The sequence below is a fragment of the Microtus ochrogaster genome, chromosome 18, assembly GCF_000317375.1.
Source record: "Microtus ochrogaster isolate Prairie Vole_2 chromosome 18, MicOch1.0, whole genome shotgun sequence".
In the NCBI taxonomy this organism is placed as follows: Eukaryota; Metazoa; Chordata; class Mammalia; order Rodentia; family Cricetidae; genus Microtus; species Microtus ochrogaster.
Window position 1 is genome coordinate 4,696,270 of NC_022020.1, and position 22,969 is coordinate 4,719,238.

Consider the following 22,969-nt stretch of genomic DNA (forward strand, 5'->3'; position numbering starts at 1 on the left):
GTGTGTGTGTGTGTGCGTGTGTGTGTGTGTGTCTCCGTGTGCGTGTGTGTGATCATATCCCCAGGACCTGGAGCTGCAGGTGGCTGTGAACCACTTGACAAGGGTTCTGGAAATCAAATGTATGTCCTCTGGAACAGCAGTATGTGTGCTCAGCTGCGAAGCCATTTCTCCAGCCCTCATTTATAGAATTCTCCTCAGGATTTTTGGAATGAGTTTGAGTTTTGGGTGGTGTTGCTGGTTGAATGATCTGGTTGTTTAGAGCAAGGCCATTAGGAATGGATGTTGGAACAGAGAAGCTGAGGTCATGGATTCTGTCGGCAGAAGGGAGATGGTATAAAGACAGAGAGCAAGTAAGAAAGTCTCATGTGTGGAGTTTTCTGAAGGTGTTAGAGACATGAAAGGGAAGGACACATTGAGAAATTAGCCGGCATATTCAGAACTGGCAGAGCAATACCTTTCATAAAAGTCAGTATAGACTCAGCTATTATATTTTCAGTTTTCACTTCCACCCATTGGGGCTGAGGACCAAAACCAGGACCCGGCACTCACTAGGCAAATGCTCTACTACTGAGCTAAACCCCTGTCTCCATCCATTGTATTGAACTCAATATCTCTTCAGACATACAGTAAGAACACAGATCAGGATCCATGTCTATTGTGAATGATTGCTCTCAGTGTTGAAGGGACTCCTTTTTACACTGTTGCCAGTGCTAACACCACTGCTGCTAAAGATGACGAGGGCAGGCTTGGTGAAGTAACTTAGCTGGTAGAGTGCTTGTCTAGAACACAGAAGGCCTTGTTTTTGATCCCCAGCACATTTGGGAAGTGGAGGATCAGATGGTGAAGGTTATCCTTGTCTGCCTAGTATGTTTGAGGCAGCTTAGGCTGCATGGGATTCTGTCTAAAAAGAAAGAAAGAAAAAAAAAGACAATAAACTTGAGATTCAAGGAATTGAATAGATTTCCTGGATAACCATGGTAACAAGAGAACAATAACAAACAATAGCCATAGTAATGTTATCGCTATGGTAACACTAGTCATGGCTAACACTTTGTTTGCTAGCTGGGGTCATCTTTGTGATTTTCATGCATACGTGATGTTCACAGCACAAGTCGTCTATGGAAGAAGAAACTGAGGCCTAAGAAGATAAAGCCATTGGTCAGAGGTCTAGGCTTGTAATTGGAGCTGGAATTTGACTCCAGACTGATTGGTTCCATGAGTTTTTCTTAACCTTTGCATGAGCATCCATGCTTTAAAAAAAAAAAAAAAAAAAAAAAAAAAAAGAGCAAAGTGGTCTTTGCACTGCTGGCCACACACTTCCTATTTATTTGTTGCTTTCTGGCCTGATTCTCTTAAGACTTTTCAGGAAAATGCATCACTACAGGAGAAAGTACCATGTGAAAACCCAGGAAAGCAGAGGATGGTCATGCAGGTTCCCGTGTGCCGGGCCAGTGATACCTGGTATGGAAGTAGCCATCCTGCAAGGTAACATCCCTGTGGCTGTAACCTTAACACTCCCACTGGACACAAGCAAGACTCCAAGGCTGAATCACATGTGAGTCGGCAAACCAGCCAGAGACAGAAAGCCCGAGCTTACTCAGAAAAGACCTGGATTTGTGGCTTGTGTTCTCGCTCTCTTCTCCCTTCTTCCTTCCTTTCCTCCCTTCCTGACTCCCTTCGCCACCACCGTCTCTTTCTCCCTGTCTTTCTCTTTGGTGACAGCGTCTTCCAGTTCAGGCTAACCTCAAAGACGCTATGAAGCTGAAGATAACCTGGAAGTGCTGATTTTTTTAAATGTAAAGTGACCACTTCTCCTAACTCCAATATGAAATACTTTGACCTAAGTAGCCATGAAATCATCAGATAGTAAGCGGAAGGAAATTTGTGCAATTTATGCAAAGTCTCTGCCTTACAAGGCAATGCAGACGGAACGGTAGCCCTCGTTTGATGCCGCGTGGAGCCGAGGCCAAGGCTGTTAAGTGACAACTGATTCTTCTCATTCTCCAGCCTGTCCTGGAAGCATGGCCATGAAGCATGGCTCACGACTTGCAGGAACAAAAGGAACACATTCTTCTCCACTACTTAATGTCCTTAAAACCTGGTTCCACCTCTAAATTTCCAATCACACAGTCTATACATTCCAGATGTGGCATTCGGGAAGCAGAGGCAGGTGAATCCCCGTGAGTTCAAGGCCAGTCTGGTCTACACAATAAGACCCTGTATCAAGACAAAATTAAGTACATAAACATTCTGTAGACAGTTCTCCCCCATGTGTTTGAAAACACATGAACTTTCTATAAGTATTTGACTTCTTAATTAAGCATCTCCTGTACCTAATATGAATTTTAAGTAGCTTGCAGATATCTGTTAGAATACAATTGGATTCTAACAGAGTAGCAAATTGAGGTTGAAGGTAGAAGTCCCCGCCTAGGAATGAGGTTAATGAATGCCAAGCCGTCCTGCCTCAGCAGAGGCATTTCTCTCTTCCTTTTTGTCTGCGATGGCACCTTGCTGTGTGACACAAGCCGACCTTAAATTGAGGAGTTTCTTCTGCCTGGTCTTCGAGTGCTAGAATTGTATGTGTATGCCACCAAGTCTGGCTTGTTGGTGTGTGTGTGCGTGTGCATATGTGTGTGCATGTGTGTGTGTGTGTGCGCGCGTGTGTGTACGTGTGTGTGCATGTGTGTGCGTGCATGTGTGTGCATGTGTGTGCGTGCACGTGTGTGTGTGTGCGTGTGTGTGTGTGTGTGCAAGCACACACACGAGCAGGGGGCAAGCACTCTGCTTCTGGGCCCTCTTCCCAGACTTGCTTTTGCTAAATTGCATAGCTGAGCTTGATCTCACACTGTAGGCCGGTCTTGAACTCCCCTCAGTGATTGAGATTAAAGGTCAGAGCCGCCAGGCCCAGAATATGTCTGGCTTTGTTGTTATTTGGAGGCAGCATCTCGGTTACCCCATGCTGGCCTTGTCATTCTCTGGCCTCCCCTTTTCAATGCTGGGATTCCAGGCATGTAACGTGGTGGTTCTGAGGATCAGCCCAGGGCTTTCTACCAATGGAACTATCCCCAGCCTGGGGTAGCATTATGAATCCAACTAGAATTTATGTAATTACCAAAAAGATGAAAAACAGAAAAATCTGAGTAACTTCCAGTAGTGTCTCTAAAATTCCTGGGTCACATAAATTACTTAGAAAACTGGGAATAGATCAAGAAATGGGCTGGCCTTCCAACTGAAACTCAGTCCAGTGCCCTCCTCAGAACGAGACCATGGATGCATGAGGCCCTGAGGCCTCTTGTGCTGAAGTGACTCCAGTTTATGCTTTTCTTCGTGCTACTCAATTTGTAGCATTTCACTAAAATGCCTTTTTGTTATTAATATTCCTCCTTGCATAACATTCTATGAACTGGCATGGGGGTGGAGGGAGTATCTCCATTCCTAGAAAATTGGCGCTCCCAAGTTCAGGGCCAAAGGGCCTGTGGGGTTTCTCTCAACTATGGTTATCAGAAAAACCAGGGTGGGACTAAGCCTGCATCACCTGGACCCCTCCTTGTATCAACAGGCCTCACAAACAGAGGAACCCAGCAGTCGCCTTTACACCGCCTGGTACTGTACACGGGGACCAGCTCTTAGGCTCCACAGAAAGGAAAACAAGTGCTGGCCCTGTTCTGATGGCAGCTCGATAACATGGTCCCTCCAGCCAGGGCGCCATTGTTCTCCCTGTGCCCGCCCACGTCCACTCCAGGCCAGGCAGATAAGTCTGCGCGCAAGGCAGGCTACTGTTTGAGTTGGGGTTGTCCAATTCATTGCTCAAAGGGAGGACGTGGGCTTGCTCCGGGAAGGGCGGCCTCTGGTTGTAAGGTCTGGGAGAGAGTAATAACGATTTATGATTAACTAATGACTCCAAGGCTGAGTTTGGTCTCCAACTGCACCGTAGAGGTCTGGGTTGTGAATAAATGCGGGGGTGGGGAGGAGGAGGACAGGAGAGAGAGAATCAGTAGAGAAATTACCACGCTGCAGCTCTGGGCTTTGAGTGTCCCTGCATGCTGCCATTCAGCAAGGGCAGGGGTTCTTTAATTTTTTCCAAGGACATTGTACCCAAATGGGTATGACTGGCTGAGGTACTGCCAGGAGCTGGTAAGGCAGGTTAAATCATTTGTGACAGCATTTGAATGAGACCAACATTTTGTTTAACTTTTTCTGAAAGCAAAACCTTGGGTTTCTTAAATGAATTTTAACCTGCTAGCAAAGAGCAAACAAGAAATACAGTGTTTTCCTTGTACCAGCTGAAATTAGGACAATGATGGGTAGGGATGGGCAGTGGTGTGTGAACATGGAAGCTGCCTGGGACCCTGGAATTCTTGCTTGTTATCATCTGTTTGGTTTCCGTGGAGGGCTTCATGACCAAAGACTTTCTCTCCTAAGTCAGAGGGAAAGTAAAATAAGAGAATACCCTTAAAAACTGAAGTGCTGTGTGAAAGAGGGACCGTGTAACTAGGCACTATGGCAGCGTGTGCTTGGAAGTCTGAGGCAGGAGAATCATGAATATGAGACCAGCTTGAGCTGATCCAAATGAGACCCATTTGAAAAGAGAGAGGTTGGAGAAAGGCGGTGCTGGAATTTACTGTCTAGTGTTTTCCACAAGGGCATGAAGGTGGCCCATGTGACATCATGCAGATGGCAGAACAGGAGCAGGATCCAGCGTGCTTCCTGTAGTTCTGTTGGAAGGACCAAGAATGAGCTTAGAAAACAATCTGATTCAAAGAATATGATTTTGACTTAAAGGTTCTGTAACTGTTTAAGAAATTAAATGGGATGTTTTATCTTTCAAATGAAAACTTACAAACATGGAGAAGGATGGGAAGGCCACACCTGTATCCCAGCACTCAGGAGGCCGGAAGTTTCCTAGCTAAAGGCTAGCTTGGGCTGCGGATCAGACCTGTCTCAAAAACAACAAACATCTCAGCCATGGGAACATCCTGCTTAAGAGAACCAATAGCCATTTTATCTCTTACTAGAGGCCCTCAGGAAAACAATATTCTCCAAGTGACTATTTTCAACTGCAGCAAGTAGGGTGTGCACATGCGTATGCGTGTGCATGCTTAACTGTAGCAAGTAGGGTGTGCACATGCGTATGCGTGTGCATGCTTACCTTCTTTCTAAGTTCAAGTACTGAAATGGAACTCAGGACGCCCTTTGTCTCGGAACATCCCCAGCAGAGTCCAGCAGGGGCTCAGAGGGTGGCAGTACCTGCAATGCGATGACCTTCGATTGCTCCATGGAACCATGTAAAAGTGCAAGGAGAGAGCCGACTCTTCAGAGTTATCCTCTGGCACTCACTGCAGCACCCGTGCTCCCAATAATGATGATGATATTAATAACTATGAATTATTTAAAAACAAAATATTATCACAAGTTAATTTGTTGTGATAGTCTTTGTAATTTTATCCCAGGTATAATCCATTTTTTATAGTTTAAAAATCATAATTTGTCAAAAAAATTCATATATATATATATACATGTATATAATTTCATTAAAAAGTAGCACACCTTTAATCCCAGCAATTGGGAGGCAGGTGGATCTTTCTGTGAGTTTGAGGCCAACCCGGTCTGTAGAGTGAGTTCCAGGACAGCCAGGGCTATCTTGAAAAGACAAACATCAATGAAAAGAGAAGCACACAGGCTGATGAGGAAGGCTATTGCATAGACTCTGCAGGCTAGCACAGGAAACTGGCCTTCATTTGTACTACCATTTCTATTACAAAAGGTATCAGAAGTTCCAAAAGCCAAACTAAACATTTAAGAGCATTGACCACATGTTGATAGGACTCTGTCATTGGCTAACAGACTGACTAATTAAGTCATTAAATAAGTAAATACATTAAGTAAGTATTTAATTAACTAATATTCCTTCTTAAAGTTTCTCCTGCAGGCGAGGTCATGACCCAACTTGGGTGTAACAGAAAATGTGCACAGAAAGATGAGCAACAGGAACACAGACCAGGACTTAGGAGGGAGCTCAGCCTGGAAAAAACCCACTGCCTAAATTCCATCCCTGGAATCCACATGGCAGGAGACAACCGACCTGTAAGTTGATCTCTGATGTCCATGTGAATGCTGTGGCATTTGTGTGCCCACATAATGCATAAATAAACAGATAAATAAATGTAATTTAAAAGAGAGAGCATATCAAACGTGAAAGCAGAGGGAGGATGCCAAGTACTCCGAAGTTCTTGTCCCAATTTATAAAAAGTCTCGGCTCAGCCATCCCCTTGCAGCACTGCCAGTGCTGTAGACAGCAGCCCCAAGCAGTCCCTGGACTGTGAGCCCTCCAAAGGTGAAGAAAAGGCTCCCATGTGCTTGAGACTCAGAGCGGCGGAGGCGTGGAGGCCACCTTGCCAATGCAGACACGCTGTGACTTCTCCTTCCCTGCCACCCTGGCGTGAGCTCTCCTAGTCCTAGCACTGGCTTTGCATCCTGCTAGCCCTGAAGAAACAGCTGGTGGGGACTCCTCTGTCATTCTGAAAGTTCTCATCCTCTGCTGGATACTTTGAATTAAAACCATGGGGCCAGATGACAGCTGCTCACACTTGAGTAAGTTAAGAATGGATTGAATTATTGCTCAGTGAGTTATCTTTAGACCTGGATCCAAGCTTCCAATCCTAATTTTGCCTTCGCCTTTGGATAGCCCCCTTTCCCATCTATTCCTCCTTTCCATTGTTGCTCATGTTTTTATTCTTCCTTATGGGCCAAAAACTCATTAATTAGAACTTAGTCTCTAGGACCCTGTGGGATTTTATTGGACATTGTTCTAGTTGATATATGATAAGGATGGAGGCCAATGGCCCTGAGTTGCAGCCCATGAGACCAACCTTGGAAGAGGGAGCATGCCTAGTGGCTGGCTCTGCTGAGTGTTCCTGATGCTTTTGTAAATCTGTTGAACCCTGTGAGTAGCCAAGCTCACCAGCTAGCTTAAGCTCAGACCTGGAAAGCAGCCATTCTCTAATACTGATCTGAATGTTCCACGTCGAGACTCAACACTGCTTCCTGCCTGGGTCTGATCTTACTTAGACTAACTTCAATTTCTTCTCACAATTCTGATATTGTAGGGTCTCTTTAGTGTGACTCTGATTGATTTGCCTTGCTCTAATGCTTACTTTTAAAACTCTCATGTGCGCGTGCGCATGTGTGAGCATGCGCATGTACTTGTGTGAGGGTGCATGTGTGCCACTGTGTGACTCTGGAGGTCAGAGAACAGTCCTGGATGTCGGTCCCTGCCTTGTTTGAGACACAGTCTCTCTGCTATTGATATATGAGGCTGGCAGTCCTGTGGGCTCCCACTTAGAGGGAGGGATTCTCCTGTTTCCAGATTTCATCTCTCTGTGGGATTACCGGGTTATAGCTCTGTGTGCTTGTACTGCTAGTGTTTTGCCCATTGAGCCATCTCGCCTGCTGCATTTCCTCCTTTTGTGCTTGTTCTGGCTAAAAGAGACATCACACTTTCTCTTGAGACACTTGTCTTGGCTCAAATTCTTGCCCGTCAATCTAGACACCCCCCTTATTGAGATGGAGTCTCTTTGGCTCAGGCTGGCCCTGAACTTGTAATGACCCTCCTACCTCAGCCTTCTTAGTTTTGGGATTACAGACTGGTATCCCAGCAAAATCTGCTTGAATCCAAACTATGGATTGTCCAGTCACGGCTTTCTATAGCCACAATGAGGTCTTTCCCTCTCAAGAATGATGGGAAAAGGCTCTGTGATTCAGATTTCTGTCTGGTCCTTGAAGGCTCTTGGTTTGTTTAGTACATTTATTTGTTTGTTTTTTAAACCTATGTATATATGTATGTATGTATGTATGTATGTATGTATGTATGTATGTATCTATCTATCTATCTATCTATCTATCTATCTATCTATCTTAGAGCAGAACCACACATTGCTTTGAGATAGGTTGTTGTTAGTGATTGTGCCCTTGTCTTTTTGTATATTTTGTTTTTTTACTAGTATGCCCTCAGAGTCAGAGCGTTTGTTCTACAATCACCTTTTGAAACAGTGACTCTTAAAATAAGGACATTTTCTCTCTAGATCTTCAGAAGCATGAATGAAGCAAATGTAGCATTTATAAAAACCCTTTGGGATGAAGGGTGACAAGGGCCTTTAAGTAAATATTCAATAATGGAAAAATCAATGAAAATGTTCTTAGGAAAAGAAACTGCCCACCTGACTTTGTGGGTGTCGCCTTTCTTTGCTCACACAGTTTTCCTTCCATCTGATAGTCTCAAGGTGACATTAGGCTGCACCTTGTCAGTCATGCTTTACGTGGGTAGATTTCCCCACTCCGCTGTGTGTGGTGGTTGCATCTAAAGTATGGAACAAATGTTTGCTAATGAGCATTTTGGGGGAGCAGTCCGAAGGATACTGAATTACTTATTGGTCTCTGTTAACTGGGAAGATTCTCTTACCAGGCCCCTACCGGTCTTAGTTGCTGTAGCCCGTCCTTTTTGGCCAAGGTCAAAGAGAAAAGGTTTAGGTCCAGAGAACTTGAGTGGTTGGCAAACAGTGGACACTGGGTACATGAAGCAGCCACTTGCTCTTGATCTCATACTCGCTGATTGGCATCATTGTTTCATAGACCAGGCTGGCCTGGAGCTTGCTCCTGACGTTGATTATGAGTGTGAGCTAGTATACCCTGTACCATCACTTTCTTACTGTAACTGTGGTTCTGGTTGATATCACACCAGGTTTGCACTGAGCAGCAATGTCCCCCACAACTTCCTAGGTTGGATCAAACAGCATCTTTTCAAAATAATCAGGCAAGGGTTCGGTTAAGGATATCTTGGTACATATTTATAATAAAATACCATTCAGTTAATAAAGAAAAAAGACATATCTTTACATATTCCCTCATCTCATTGCTTTTTATTTTTATGTTACTTATTTACTACATGTATTGGCTAATTTATGTTGCTATGGTAAGACACCACGACCAAAGCAACTTAAAGAAGATAATCTACTTGGGCTTATGGTTCCTGAGGGATTAGGATCTGCCGTGGTAAGGAAGGGCAGAAAGCACAGAGGCCCACACAAATGGTGCACCTCTAACTTCTCGAAGCCTGCCTGCATCCAGTGACATACTTTCTCCAGCTTCTTACAACTTAGTTGGGCACCAAGTATTCAAACGTCCAGATTAGGGGGACATTTTTCACTTAAACTATCATATTTTCAGGTTAGTACGAAAGTTACCAGGTTTCCCCATGGCATATTCTTGCCCCATGTCAGTACATTCTGTTCCCACGTACACCGTCACCCGCTGTCCTTCCTCGCGCTCCCCAACAGCGTGTCCTGCACTTGTTACCGCAGGCAGTACCCTCTTCGCTGTCTCAGCATATAGATCCCATTCTTTTCGCTTTCCTCCCTCCCTAAGAGTTCTTCCTTCTGTCTCACAATCTCTTTCCTAGTTTTGTGACATACATACATACATCTACAAACACATAATACTATTTTAAATACAGATGCCACATATAGGAGAAAATACTCAGTCTTTGTCTTTTTGAATTTGGTTTATTTTGCTTGACATATGTGTTCCAACTGCATCCACTTTTGGGCAAATGTCATGATTTTGTCTTTCTTTATGGTTGCACAAAATTCCATTGTGTATATGAACCACATTTTCTGTATTCCTCCTGTGTTGATGGATGTATAGTCTGGCTCCATTTTCTGGCTGTTATGAATAGTGCAACAATGAATTGCATGCACAAATCTCTGTGGGACGCTGGCTTGTTTCTTTGGGTGTGTACCCAGGGGTGAAATTGCTGAGTTATATGCTAGCTCTGTTTCAGTTTTTGGAGCAGTCTCTATATTGAGCTCCATGGTGCCTGTATGAGTTTATCCTCCCACCAGCAGTGATTAAGTACTCCCCATTACTTTCCCCACATCCTTAGTATCTGAGACATTTTATTTTCTTGATGCTAGCCATTCTAACTTGGGTGAGATGAAATCTCAAGGCAGGTTTAATTTTCATTTCCCTGCAGGCTAAGGGTGTCAAAAACTTCTCAAGTGCTTGGACATTTGTGTTCTTTTCTTTTGAGGACTGACTATTCAGCCTTAATGTGGTACAAAGGATCTTTTCTAAAACACAGTGTTTAGTTTAAAGGAGAAAAAAAGGAGATACTGATCAGTGGGTATAATATGTGATCTACTTATATGTTTATTTTAAGTATTATATATAGCATATATTACTGTGTGTGCATGTGTGTAGGGTATGGATATGGGCATGCTACTGAGCCTTTGTAGAGGTCAAAAAACCCCAAAATTTGGAAGTTGGTTCTGTCCTATGCCTTGTTTTTGAGGCAGGGTCTCCCCTGTTGTTTCTGTCACCACTGCTGTCTAAGTGAAGGATGACTCTCTTGTCTTGCCCATCGCACTGTGATGGCCTTGGGCTGGTATTATAGAAGTGAGCCTCTCCTCTGGCTTAGTTAATGCGTGCCTGGAGCTCTAACTCAGGTTCAGGGTTGTGTGGCAAGGACTCTTACCTGCTGAGCTGTCTTGTAGGTGGTTTTTAGTGTGAATACAAGTACCAGGTGGTTTTAAATTTTGACTTATTTTGCTTAGCATATGCTCTTCAAGTGTGTGTGTTGGATATTTTAGGTAAGAAATGCAAGAAATTGATAGCCAAATGGATTGCTGTTCAAGGACAGGGAAATGGAGAGGGTACGGTGAGAGGGAATTTTAACTGGAACCCTCTTACATGAGTAGCAGCTTTGCAGTGTGTTCTTGGCTCGGCTCAACTACATTTCCCAGAATTCCTTATGCTGTGTCTTTCCAGTTAGAGATTACTGGACGAGTGTCGGAAGGTAGAAGCAAAGACGTGCTGTAGCTCGCACTGCCATTGCTCACCTGCTGGCAGCCAGTACTGTCATAAGGCAGGCAGTGTCTGTGCTCGCACTGGGTCCTCTCTCTTAGATGGAAATTTGATCTTTTCTGACTTCTCCACCAGCTCTGACTTCTCTGCCTCGCTGTGATGAGTGAATCAACCTCTCCTGCAGCACACCGAGGCCACAGCACTGAGAACCAACATTCTTTGGTCCAACCTCCTTGGTTCTCATCAGACATAAGGGTTCCAGCTTGTCCTTGGCATCCCTTACCTTTCTATTCATATCTGCAGATTCTAATATCAGATGCGGAGACAGTGTCACACAGACTGGATTTCCAGCCTCTGCTGTTCCATTACTATGTGTACAAATCCTCTATTGGGTGTGCGCATAACTCTGATGGTTCTAGGACTGAACTCTAATACAGAATTACTAGATTTTTTTAAAAGCATGCTCATACATTATCCACTCAAAATTAAACAAATATTTCAAGTGCAGATCTAGAAGCCATGAGTACCCCTTCTCAGATCCCATTGGGGGCTAACGGGAGAGAGCTAGAGGTGGCAGCGGTGTGTTCATCTCTCCCTGCTCCTCAACCTTCAGCCAGTTTTTGAGATTTTCTCTTTATCTTTTGTTTTCAGCAAGCTGGGCATGGTGTTCCCAGCTCTCTGTGGTTGCCCTGCTTAAGTGCTCACAGTGGTAATGGAGAGGGAAGAAAGATTTTTCTTTCTCCCACCAAATTTAGGAATGTTTTGTCATTCGATACTCACCCCCCATCTTTTTTTTTTTTAAAAAAAAAAAAACCACTTGTGTTACTTTCATCCATGTATGTGTATCTCTGTGTGTGGCTACTTACCTGTGAGTGAGCCAGAAGAGGTGCAGGCCATCAGGAGCAGCCTGGCTGATGCTGGGAGCTGAACCCCAACATTCCTCATTTCTGGTCAGCTCTTCAGTCCCCAACACAACCAGCTTTTTGTGGGTCTCATGCTGTGTGTCTGCACACCGACGGCTAAATCTGGACCTTTTGGTTTAAGATTCCCTTAGGTTGGTTGTAGCCAGTCCTTTAAGGCTGGAGTTTTCTCCAGTGTGACCTCTGTGGAGTCGTAGCCTGCAGTTCTGAGCCTCATGTTTGGGCTAGCTGCTGAGAACTCTGCTTTGTCCTGTTTCAGCATATCTGTTGGGCCTACAGGCTTCAGAACTGTTCTCGCAACATATTGCAGAATCTCTCTCATGTGTTATAGCTTCATTTACAGCTTGGAGATTCAAGAAGACCCATATCTGCATGTTTTTTAAATTTTCCCGAGTTGTTTCTGTTTTTTTTTTTTAAATGAGAAGTTTACTTAATTAAACAAGAGAATGCTTGACTTGAAGGGAAGACTATTAAAGTTCATTTTGTCCTAAGCATATCCCCAGGTTGTTTAGCTATTTTTAAAACTTCTGTCTCCATTTGATATCAATGTAAACATAGTTTTAAAAACAGAAAGTTCCATATGCTTGTGCCATACACCAACTACCTCCTGCACAGTAGAAGGACTGAGGAGTGGAATGGAAGAACAGCACTGTGCTGTAGCCATCAGGGTGTTGGGAGACCAAGCTAAGGCTTTCTTACGGGGCTTGTGTTCTTGGTCTGTAATAAAATTCTGGAGGAAAATAATGGCTTTTCTTTATAGTTGACACCTGTCTACTGCTGGAACACATCAGTGGTAACTTCGTCTTTCATTTCAAGCTGTGCAGGTGTGTCTGTTCACTGATTGGCTGCCCGTCAAATTCTAATATGAGCTGCCTCACTGCAAACCCTGTTGTTCTCAATAGGCTTCCATTAGTCTACCATGTGTCTGTCTCTTAGCTGTGGGCACCACAGAGCCATCTCGCGCTGCAACCTTCAAAACAATGTGGCCCTTGTTCTCAGCTTTGACTCTTTCTTTGGGTTTTGTGCTGGTCATGGTGCACCTCACGGTTACCCCAGCTGTGGCTTCACAGAAGAGGTACTAAGTCACCACTGCAGGAGGACACAAGCAGTGCCCTGGTGTGTTTTGTCTGCCCTCCCTCCTTCCCTCCCTCCCTCCCTCTTCCTCTCATCCTTCCTTTCTTTCCTCCTTTTTTGAGACAGGATCTCTCTATACAGTTCTGGCTATCCTAGAACTAGCTCTTGTAGACCAGCCTGGCTTCAAACTCACAGAGATCCTTCTGCTTCTGCCTCCTGAGTGCTGGGATTAAAGGCGTGCGTCACTACACCCAGTTCCTTGCATTATTTCTAGAACTATTTTATTCTTTCTATTTTCTCTGCTAGTCTATTTTTGAAACTTACTTTTGCGGTAGAACTTTCTATATAGAGCCTCTTCTGTTTGGCTTCTCCAGAGAACAACTTTGTACAGGATTTGTACTCTGAACAGCTAACTTTTCCTCAAAAACTCTAGCTGCTGCCTCAGCAACCATGCCCTCCAAGGTGTTTCCGTCCCCCGGGAGGATGGCTACTGTCTCTGCACCCCACTTCCTCGTGCCTTGCCTGGGGAAGTGTCCCCAGCAGAACACAGATGACTGTGGTACTCACCTTGTATACTTCCCTTCTTTCAAGGACTGTATCCGTGTGCTATTGTCTGATGCCTAAAATGAGTCACCTCATACATTTTGTTTATTTTTATAATTATTTTAGGATTCTGGAGTAAGCAATTGTGGCTGAAGTGAAAGTCTGACTTATGTTTCTAGATAATATTGATGTCCTGGACTCATCTAGTTTAGGCTTCATTGGCTTCTTATCCTAGCTCATTCATGCCCTCTTTCCCTGTCATTATTGTCATGGTTCTGATCACAGTGTTCAGAGTTTTGTTGTTATGAATGTGCAGATGCAGATGAACTGAACTGTGCTCTCTGATGATGTCCCCTCTGCTTGCTGGAGTGGATATCTGTTGGCTTGCTTACCTTTTCTTTATGTCTTTGAATGTTTCTGTTTCCCTTCACCCATCTTACAAGCCATACTTGTGCGTGTGGCTGCACTCAACTGATGTGGCAGTGTTTTCTGCCTGAGAGTCGGTTCTGTGTTAATCTGATGTGCGGTTTTCTAGCTGATGTCAGGCACTATCCCATCCCTCCTATCCTGGGGATTTCCTTTCCTCTCTGCTGACTCTTTTTCTGGGGCCACAGTTTGTTTTGTTTTGGTTTATTTTCTTCTACACACCAGGACAGCTTGCAGGAGTCCGTTCTCTCATTCCATCATGTGGGTCCAGGGTTTGAACTCAGGTCCTCAGACTTGATGGCAATGCACAATGCAGCTAAAATATATCTCTATTTTAGTCTTTAAAACAAGAAACAAGTTTAAATTTTTATATGCATGAATGTTTTGTCTGCATGTATGTCTGTGTACTACAAGCAGGTCTGGTGCCAGTGGAGACCAGAAGAGGGCATCAGATCTCTGGAACTGGAGTTATAGATGGTTGTGCAGGGCATCTGGGTGCCGAGAATTGCACCTGGGTCTTCCGAAAGAACAGCCAGTGCTCTTAATTTCTGAGCCATCACTCCAGTCCCATATTTTATTCTCTTGTTAGCTGGGTATAACACTCTTGATGTAAAAATGTAAGTTCAGAGTCTTGAATAAATTACTTCATTACCTTCTAGCATTCAAAAATGTTACTGAAAGCCAAGCAATGATGACACACACCTTTAATCCTAGCACTTATGAGGTAGGGGCAGGTGAATCTCTGTGAGTCGGAGGCTAGCCTGGTCTACAGAATGAGTTCCAGGACAGCCACAACTACACAAGGAAACCCTGTCTAGAAAAACAAACAACGAAACAAAGAAAGTGCTCCTGAAAATGTTTGCTTCACTCTTTTACGTAGAACTTTAAATATTAACTGTGTTTCTTCTCTAGAAGTTAAAAAGAATCTCTTGCTCATTCAGTTGAAAGAAACAATATTTCTTGATATGAGTCTCATCGTTTGTGCCTGAGACTTAACTTAAACCTCATGTCCTTCAAATTCTTCTTGTATTGTTTCATGACTAATTCTCTTCCATTTCTTTTTCTATTTTTACCTATTTCTGGGATTCTTATAGATTATTTTTCTCAACCAAGCTCCTGATATGTGACTTATCTGGTGTTTTGTAACCTGGACATATGGGGTAGGACAATCAAGTTGGTGAATGTTTGCCTGATGGCAGTGACCTGGTGGCTTCTTTTTCAACCAAACAGCCTTGCTCTTAGTACTGTGCCTTACACCTGTCTTCTTCATGGATTACTGATTCTGCTAGCTGAGCATTTTTGAAATTTTACCAAGTAAATGGGTCACTTTCTGTCCATACACCATACTCTACAAATACTCGGATTTGTCCTTCCTCTTTGTGTCCCTTCATTGCCATTATCCATTGGCTTTTTGTTTTCTTTTTTCTTGTTTGGGCTTTAGAATCTTTCACTTTCATTGAATTTTCTGATTTATGCTAATTTCTTGTTTTTGTTTATTTGGGGATTGTACAGCCTGGTTTGTGTGTCAACTTGACACAAACTGGAGTCATATGATGAAGAAGTCTCATTTGAGGAAATGCCTCCATGAGATCCAGCTGTAAGACATTTCTCAGTTAGTGATCAATGGGGGAGGGGCCCAGCCCATGGGAGGTGGTGCCATCCCTCGGCTGGTGGTCCTGGGTTCTATAAGAAGGTGGGTTGAGCAAATCATGTGGAGCAAGTCAGTAAGCAGCACCCCTCCATGGCCTCTGCATTAGATCCTGCCTCCAGGATCCTACTTCTGCTTGAGTTCCTGCCTTGACTTCCTTCAGTGATGAACAGCAATGCTGAAGTGTAAGCCAAATAAACCCTTTCCTCCCCAACTTGCCTTTTGGTCATGTGTTTTGATGCAGGAATAGAAAACATAACTAAGACAGGGATTTTACCTATTTACATTTTTTTGGAAAAAAATGAATGAGAGTGTCTTTATTCCGAAACCTTAAAATGAAAATTATAGAAAGGTTTATCTTTTGTATATGTGTGTGCTATGTGTATGAGCATATGCCATATATGTGCAGTTTCCTATAGAGGCCAGAAGAGGGCACTGGATCTTCTGGAGCTGGAATTACAGGCCATTGACATGGGCACTGGAAACTGTACTCAGGTACTACGGAAGAACAGGAAGCATTCTTAACTTTAGGTGCATTTTCCTGTCCCACCATCCAGCTCCCAAATAACCAAACAGAAACTTCTTACTCATTATGAAAACTCTGCCAATATCTTAGGCTTGTAGCTACCTCTTATAACTTAAATTAACCCGTATTTTTTATTAATATACATTTTACCACATTGCCTTTACCTTTATCCCATTTTGTGTGTCCAACTTGTTCTGCATCTGCTCAGCTTCTCTGCTCTTTTTCTTTACATTCTCTCTGCCCTGAAAATTGTGCAAGCTATTGGCTGTTTAGCTTTTTATTAAACCAATCACAGTGACATATCTTCATACATTATAAAGAAATATTCCACAATACTTTACCATGGAGTCATTTCTCCAATGCAATAATAATGATAATAAATAATAATAATAATAATATCAATAGCCATTATTATTGTTGAATGATCCATGGATTTCTTTCTTAGTTTCTTTTTCCCTTCTTTTCTCTTGGATCTCAAGTCCTAGAGATCAAATCATTCCTTCTATTCTTCATTGTTCATAATGAGCAGTTCTCCAGTTACTGAGAGGCTGTACTCCCACTCGCTAAGCATGGTAGCATAGAACAACAAGAGCTTGTGCTCTGTAACTGGAACTTTCTGTTCTGCCCAGCTGTTCTCAGATACCTGATAATCACTTCCAAATATTGACTCAGAGTTTTAATATTACTTATAAATGTTCAACCAATAGCTCAGGCTTATTACTAACTAGTTCTTACATTTTAAGCTAACACATATTCTTTATTTACACTCTGTTGCATGGCACAGTCGTCTCCTGCTCCCTCTATGAGCATGGGCTCAGCCATGCGCATCTGCAGTCCCAGCCACCTTGGAGACCAGGGCAGGGAAGTTGAGTTCAGGACTGGTCTGGGCAGCACAGTAAGAGCATTTCCATGAAACAAAACAGTCAAATAAACACCACAGAGTGGATGAGTGTGGTGTAGTGAAAGAGAATAAAAGTAGGGAGGCCAAAGAAGACCTCACTGCCGAAATGCCATTGACCCTTAGACTGGGAAGGAATTGTCCCTTTGAATATGGGAAGTGTTTGATTTGCTGAAGGGAAGGTAGCCATGCTGGAGTCTAGCAGATGAAGAGGAGCCTGGTTCTGGAGGGGACTGGAGTGGACTGTGGTGCCTGGGCATATGGCATCTTCTAAGCCAGCTAAGGACTGGAGATTTTATCTGAGTTACACTGAGAAGCCATTGACAATGTAGTGGTGTGATAGTGGGTGGGGCTAAGGGGGAGTATGATGTCATTCTGCCTTCCTATTTTAAGCTGGAGATGGAAGCAGGACAGAGCTGCAGTGAGGGAGACTGCCCCTCTTGCAGCAGATCAGGGGCAGTGCTGGAGTCTTTGAGGGGGAAGTTGCAGGCAAGAGGACAGGCAAGGCTTACCTTGAGATGAACTGGTCAGGGTTTGTGAAGCCTGTGAGGGATGGAGTCACAGTTGCCCCCACTAACAGCTGAGAGGCTAGGTGTGGGAACCACACTCAGAAATGATCACCTAGGGGTAAATCCTCACACACCTGAACAAAAGGAATCGGGATCCTCCGAAGCTCTCAGACCGGAAATGGGACTTTGAAAAGTGGCCTGAATTTATTTCCCAGCATTGCTCTTAGGCCATGGGAGAAGGATGACGATAAAATGACAACGTGTGACCTTCCTTGGGCCTGCATGGAAGCCTGGAACAAGAATCCCTCTGAGAGGTCAAATATTTTGTCTTAAATGGCACAGACCATAAGGGAGATAAGGAGACATTCAAGCTCAATCAGTATTTGACAAAAAGCTTGTTCTCTCTCTCTCTCTCTCTCTCTCTCTCTCTCTCTCTCTCTCTCCTCTTTCCTCCCCCACTCTTCAGGATTCTGCCATGTAGATGTGGGTGGCCTGGCTCTCATTATGTATCCCTGACTGATCTTGAAGGAAAGGCAATCCTCCTGCCTCATCCTCTAGTGTGCTGGGATTACAGGCTGCTACACTGGTTAGTACATTAGAACCCAGATTAAAAGCAAAAATTGCCATCAATGTCAAGAATAATAAAAACCTGTTGGAACAAAAAAGGACCTTCCCTGGACAGCCTAAAATTGAGCGACCCTGTCAAAGGCCAGAGGGTGTCAGGGATCTTCCTGAGCTAGGCTGGCTACTTACCTCATCATGGGTGACTTTAGCTCAGGCTCCTCCTGCCTGGGACAGGGATGAGTCAGCTTCTGAGCCATTCTGCTGGGAGCTAATAATTAACTGTCCCCATTTCTGCCCCGCCTGGGACTCCAGTTGCCTTCCATCTCAGACCAGGGACAGTCTGGGGCACCAGCAACCTTGGAGATGGCAAGGCTGTGCTTTTTTGATCACAAGGCACACTCTTATCTCTGGTTGGTCTTTTCTCCATTAATTCACACCTCTTATCTTTCCCCTCTTAGGTCTCCTTGCAATGAGCTGTCTTCTGCCCAGTGAGCCTGCGCTCTGTGCAGGTACCCTGTCCCTGGACTGACCCCTCTGAGGGTTTCATTTGTCTCCCTGTGGCCCCCATCATGCCTGACCCTGTCCAAGCTCTCTTTGATCTGTCCTTTGTTTCTGCTTTCACCTAGAATTCTTCCTTCTCTTTCGAGACTGTGTCCTATCCCATTCCAGACATTCTCCTGACTCTAAGGGGGTGATGTTTCTTAGAGTCAGACCCTTTGTCCTCCAGAAGGAGTGGAAGCGGCCACTTGTGTTGTTAGAGGAATGGGCCTTGAGCACACAGAGTGAGTCTCCTGCATTCTCCATCAAAAGAGATGGAGAGCTGAGGTGGAGAAACAGGAAGTGAAGGGCCTGTTGGCAGCTGAACCTCATTCCTGCAAGCAGTTAGGAATGAGGAGCCTACTCTGTGCACCATGGTGTGGGGCAGAGCCAGGATCTAAAACTACATATCTGTGTTAATGATGATCAGGGCTCCCCGAGCCTGGAACCCTGGCAAGTGAGGACACAGGAGAAGGAGACAGCCGGGAGCTGTCTGGACCAGATGTGAGCCATGACATGTAGAGCCCCCAGCTGTGAAGGAGATGGAACCAGAGACCTGGTTCTGGTCACAATAAGTGATCACTTCCCCTGGCTTTTTGTCCAAGCTGGCCTCACACTCTCCTTAGTGTCTCTTCAGGCTGGAGTTGCCCTGAATGCCAACACTGGTCTGGCTCTGGGCATTCTGCCACCTATAGCAAACAGAACAGGAGAGTATGTCCTTACTGTCGCCATCCGTGTTTGCCGAGACTGAGGGGTGGTGGCAGGGAGGAGCAGAAACACCTGCTGGAGGGAGGGAGGATGTTTGGTGCTCAGACATGACTGGGTAGCCTGGAGAGACCCTTTCCTGGTGTGTGAGGTAGGCCAGGCACTGCTGCAACTTTGAAATATCCAGTTTTAATTTTTTTTAAAAAAAAAAACAACTTAAGATAGAAAAGCAAAACCCCAAAGTGCCCGACTGCCGTCTGTTTGTACTCTGTCGGAGGCTAGTGTGTCTGGAGAGCAGGGGTGACGAGATGCATGCTTGGGAAAAGACCTGCAGTTTGTGCTGTGTGAGCTGCAAGGGTCTGTGTAAAGAAAAACATGGTCTGAGTTATGTTTAAAAACAAAGCAAAATACTGTTCCAACCACCAATAAATACACAAATGGAAAGAGGCAAGGAAAGGGGAAGGAGGGGGAGAAAGGAGGGAAGATGGACACATCATGGTCGCCACGTTGCTAGAGGGCAGACTGGGGGTGTGTGGGTGGGGTAGGATCTCCTGTTAGCACATAGGAGGTGCTGGGATGGGCTTGGTGGATTCAATGGGAGTGCCGGGAAGGTGCCAGACTCTGAGTGTAGCTTGAAGATAGACAAGAGGCTTTCCTGGTCATTGGAAATGACACCAGAAAGACAACAGCACAAAGGGCTTTAACAACTGGATCATGGAGTTGTTGTTTAGTAAGAAGCCAAAGATTGCAATGTTACTTCTTAACCTGGTCTGTGGTGTCCCCTTGACTCTAGAATGGAAACAAGACCACCCTTGGCACCTGTCATTAGGCCTTTCATACTGTCAAGAGGCACTGTGGATATCATGGGGAAAAAAAAGCCTGAGGTGCTTAGTCAGATCTTGGGCTTCTGCGGGCCAATTGTACTCTGCAGTTTGAGACACTGGGCGTAGGAAATCCCGGAGTTAATTGAGCCTCTAAAACACTGGGGATTCTGTGGATCTTCTTCTTGGTAGTTGGTTCCCCAGCTGCGTGTAAAAAGCTGTAAGCCAGGAGCTGGAGAGATGGCCCAGCAGTTTAGAACACTGGCTTCTCTTCCCAGCAATCACATGATGGCTCATTCATGGCCCTCTAACTGTAGTCCCATGGGATCCAGTGTCCTCTTCTGCACATGCAGACAAAACATCCCTATGCATAAAAATACACATGAAAAATCTGTCTTAGAAGCTCTGAAGCAGTCCTGCATGTTGTTGAGCTGGTGTGAAGACAATAATGCCTGATGTGTTTCTGAGCACACCCTAAAGACAGGAGCCATTTGAGTGTGACACTGTAGGGGAAAGAGGCCCTTGGTCAACTTCACATTTACCACAGCAGTAGACATCTGAGATCTCTGCTTGAGGACTTGACAGCTGGACAAGTTTCCCAGGTTATCTTTTGAAGTGAAGGGGCTCTTAGCTATTTATTACTTACCATAAGCTGGGCTTTGCGGCACACCTCTGTAATCCCAAAACTAGGGAGGTGAAGAGATGGGGATCGGTGTGAATTCAAGGCCCAGCTAGGCTCCACCTTGAGTTCAAGGCCAGATAAGGACACAGAGTGAAACTCTGTCTCTTTTGAGCGTAAAGTCTACTGATACTATTGTTACTGCCAATAGCAGCAGCAGCAGCAGCAGCAACAGCAGCAGCAGCAGCAGCAGCAGCAGCAGCAGCGAAGGCACTGTAAATGGAGTCTTGGGAGCAATGCTTGCTTGTGTTTATGTAGCTCTGGCTAGACTGACAGTCATTGTGTAGAACAACAGGCTGGACTCGAACTCACAGAACTCTGTCTGCCTCTGCCTCCCGAGTGCTGGGATTAAAGTGTGCCACTGTGCCTCGCTGCTGGAAGCAAGTTTTTAGTGTCACAACTTAACGTTAATGGAAAGAGGAAAAGTAAATAAGTGAATGACTTAATGAATGTAAACCATAAAAATCTTTACAAAGGGAGGTGGGAGTGGGAGAAGGGGTATGAGGGGAACTATGTATGTAAAATGAATAAAAATTTAAAAAATAAATGTACTGAAAAAAGTATCAAATCCGTTATAGTCAGTGTCAGTGTAAAGGAGAACACGGATAGACATGAGTGACATGAAGTGGAGCCCCGATGATGTCAGCGCCTGTACAAAGACTTCCGCACATGCACCTTAAGTAGCAGGAAGGCTGGCTCCTGCTTCAATCTTCAGTACTTGTGTGGCATCAATTGCAAACGGATGTTATTGAAAAACTATTTACTTATAGGATATGATCGTACGCAAAAAAATACACCCAGAATAGTCCTAATCTGCTGATGCAAAAGTCAATGAAATTTACTTACATTTTAGCTTAGTCTGTTTTTTTTTTTTTTTTGAGACAGGGTCTCACATAGCCCAGGCTAGCATGAGACTCTCTATGGACTTCTCGTCCTTCAGCTTCCACTTCCCAAGTGCTGGCATTATAGATATGTGCAAACATGTCCAACGGACTTGTCTCATGCTTTAGTTTTTAAAAATTTAAATTATGTCATATGTGTGGTGTGGAGGAACATGTACATGCGTGCAGGTGCCCACTAAGGCAAAAGGGGTGTCAGATGCCCAGAGGAGAGTTGCTGGCACTCTGAACCCTCTGATGTGGGTACTGAGAATCACACTGTGTCCTCTTACAAAAACAGTAAGAGCTCTTAATCACCGGGCCATCTTGCTAGCCACATTTCTCATGCTTTAAATGGGCCCAGAACCCTCTACATCTTCAGAAATCCATAACAGGTTCTCCAGAAAGAGAACATCAAGAGTGTGGTGTTGAGCTCTCAGGGTAGGGGGCAGGGCTGGCTAGCAGGGCCTCACACACACCAGGCGAGTGTGGTCACTGCGCTCCACCCAGCATCTTTGTTTTGAGACAGATCTTGCTATATGACAGGCCTCAGACTCGTGGGCTTAAGTGATTCAAGGTAGAACTTTTCAAAGTTAAAACACATATGCCGCCATGGATGGAGTGTTCCTTGAGAAAATGATTTCCAAACTTAAAATTAGCCTGGTGGTGAACACCTTGTACTCCCAGTGCTTGGGAGGTTGAGGCAGGAGGATTGCTAATATCAGGCTAGCCTGGGCTACACAGTAAATTCCAGATCAGCCAAAACTATTTATATATAAAAAGAAAGAAAGAAAGAAAGAAAGAAGAAGAAGAAGAAGAAGAAGAAGAAGAAGAAGAAGAAGAAGAAGAAGAAGAAGAAGGGGGGGGGCTAGAGAGATCATTCAGCAACCAACAGCACTTGTTGCTTTTTCTTTTCCGAGAGAAGGTTTCTCTATGTAACAGTCCTAGCTGTCCTGGAACTCGCTTTGTAGAGTAGGCCGGCCTCAAACTTACAGACATCTGCCTGCCACTACCTCCTGAGTTCTAGGACTAGAAGTGCGCACCAGCTCCGCCCAGTGGCACTGCTGCTTTGGCAGAGGATCTGGGTTTGGTTCCCAGCATCCACATGGCTTGAAACCAAGTGTAACTCCAGTTCCAGGGTGTAGTAATCTCTCTGCTGGCATTGGGACCACCAGGCATACTACTAGTGTTCACAAGTGTGTATGCAGGCACTCACACACACATAAAAGAACGGAGACAGTGGGGCTGATCTATTGGGAGCTCACCAATGCCAGCTGGACTGTGAATCGAAAAGCAGGGGATAAACCCGGACTCTCTGAATATGGCGGACAATGAGGGCTGCTGAGAAGCCAAGGACAATGGCACTGGGTTTTGATCCTACTTC

The 22,969-nt window shown here is 44.6% G+C and overlaps 1 pseudogene; it reads right to left on the minus strand.

Moving 5' to 3' along the window:
- Nucleotides 1-12,461: 12,461 nt before the first annotated feature.
- Nucleotides 12,462-12,810, minus strand: LOC101992503 (annotated as a pseudogene).
- Nucleotides 12,811-22,969: the final 10,159 nt, after the last annotated feature.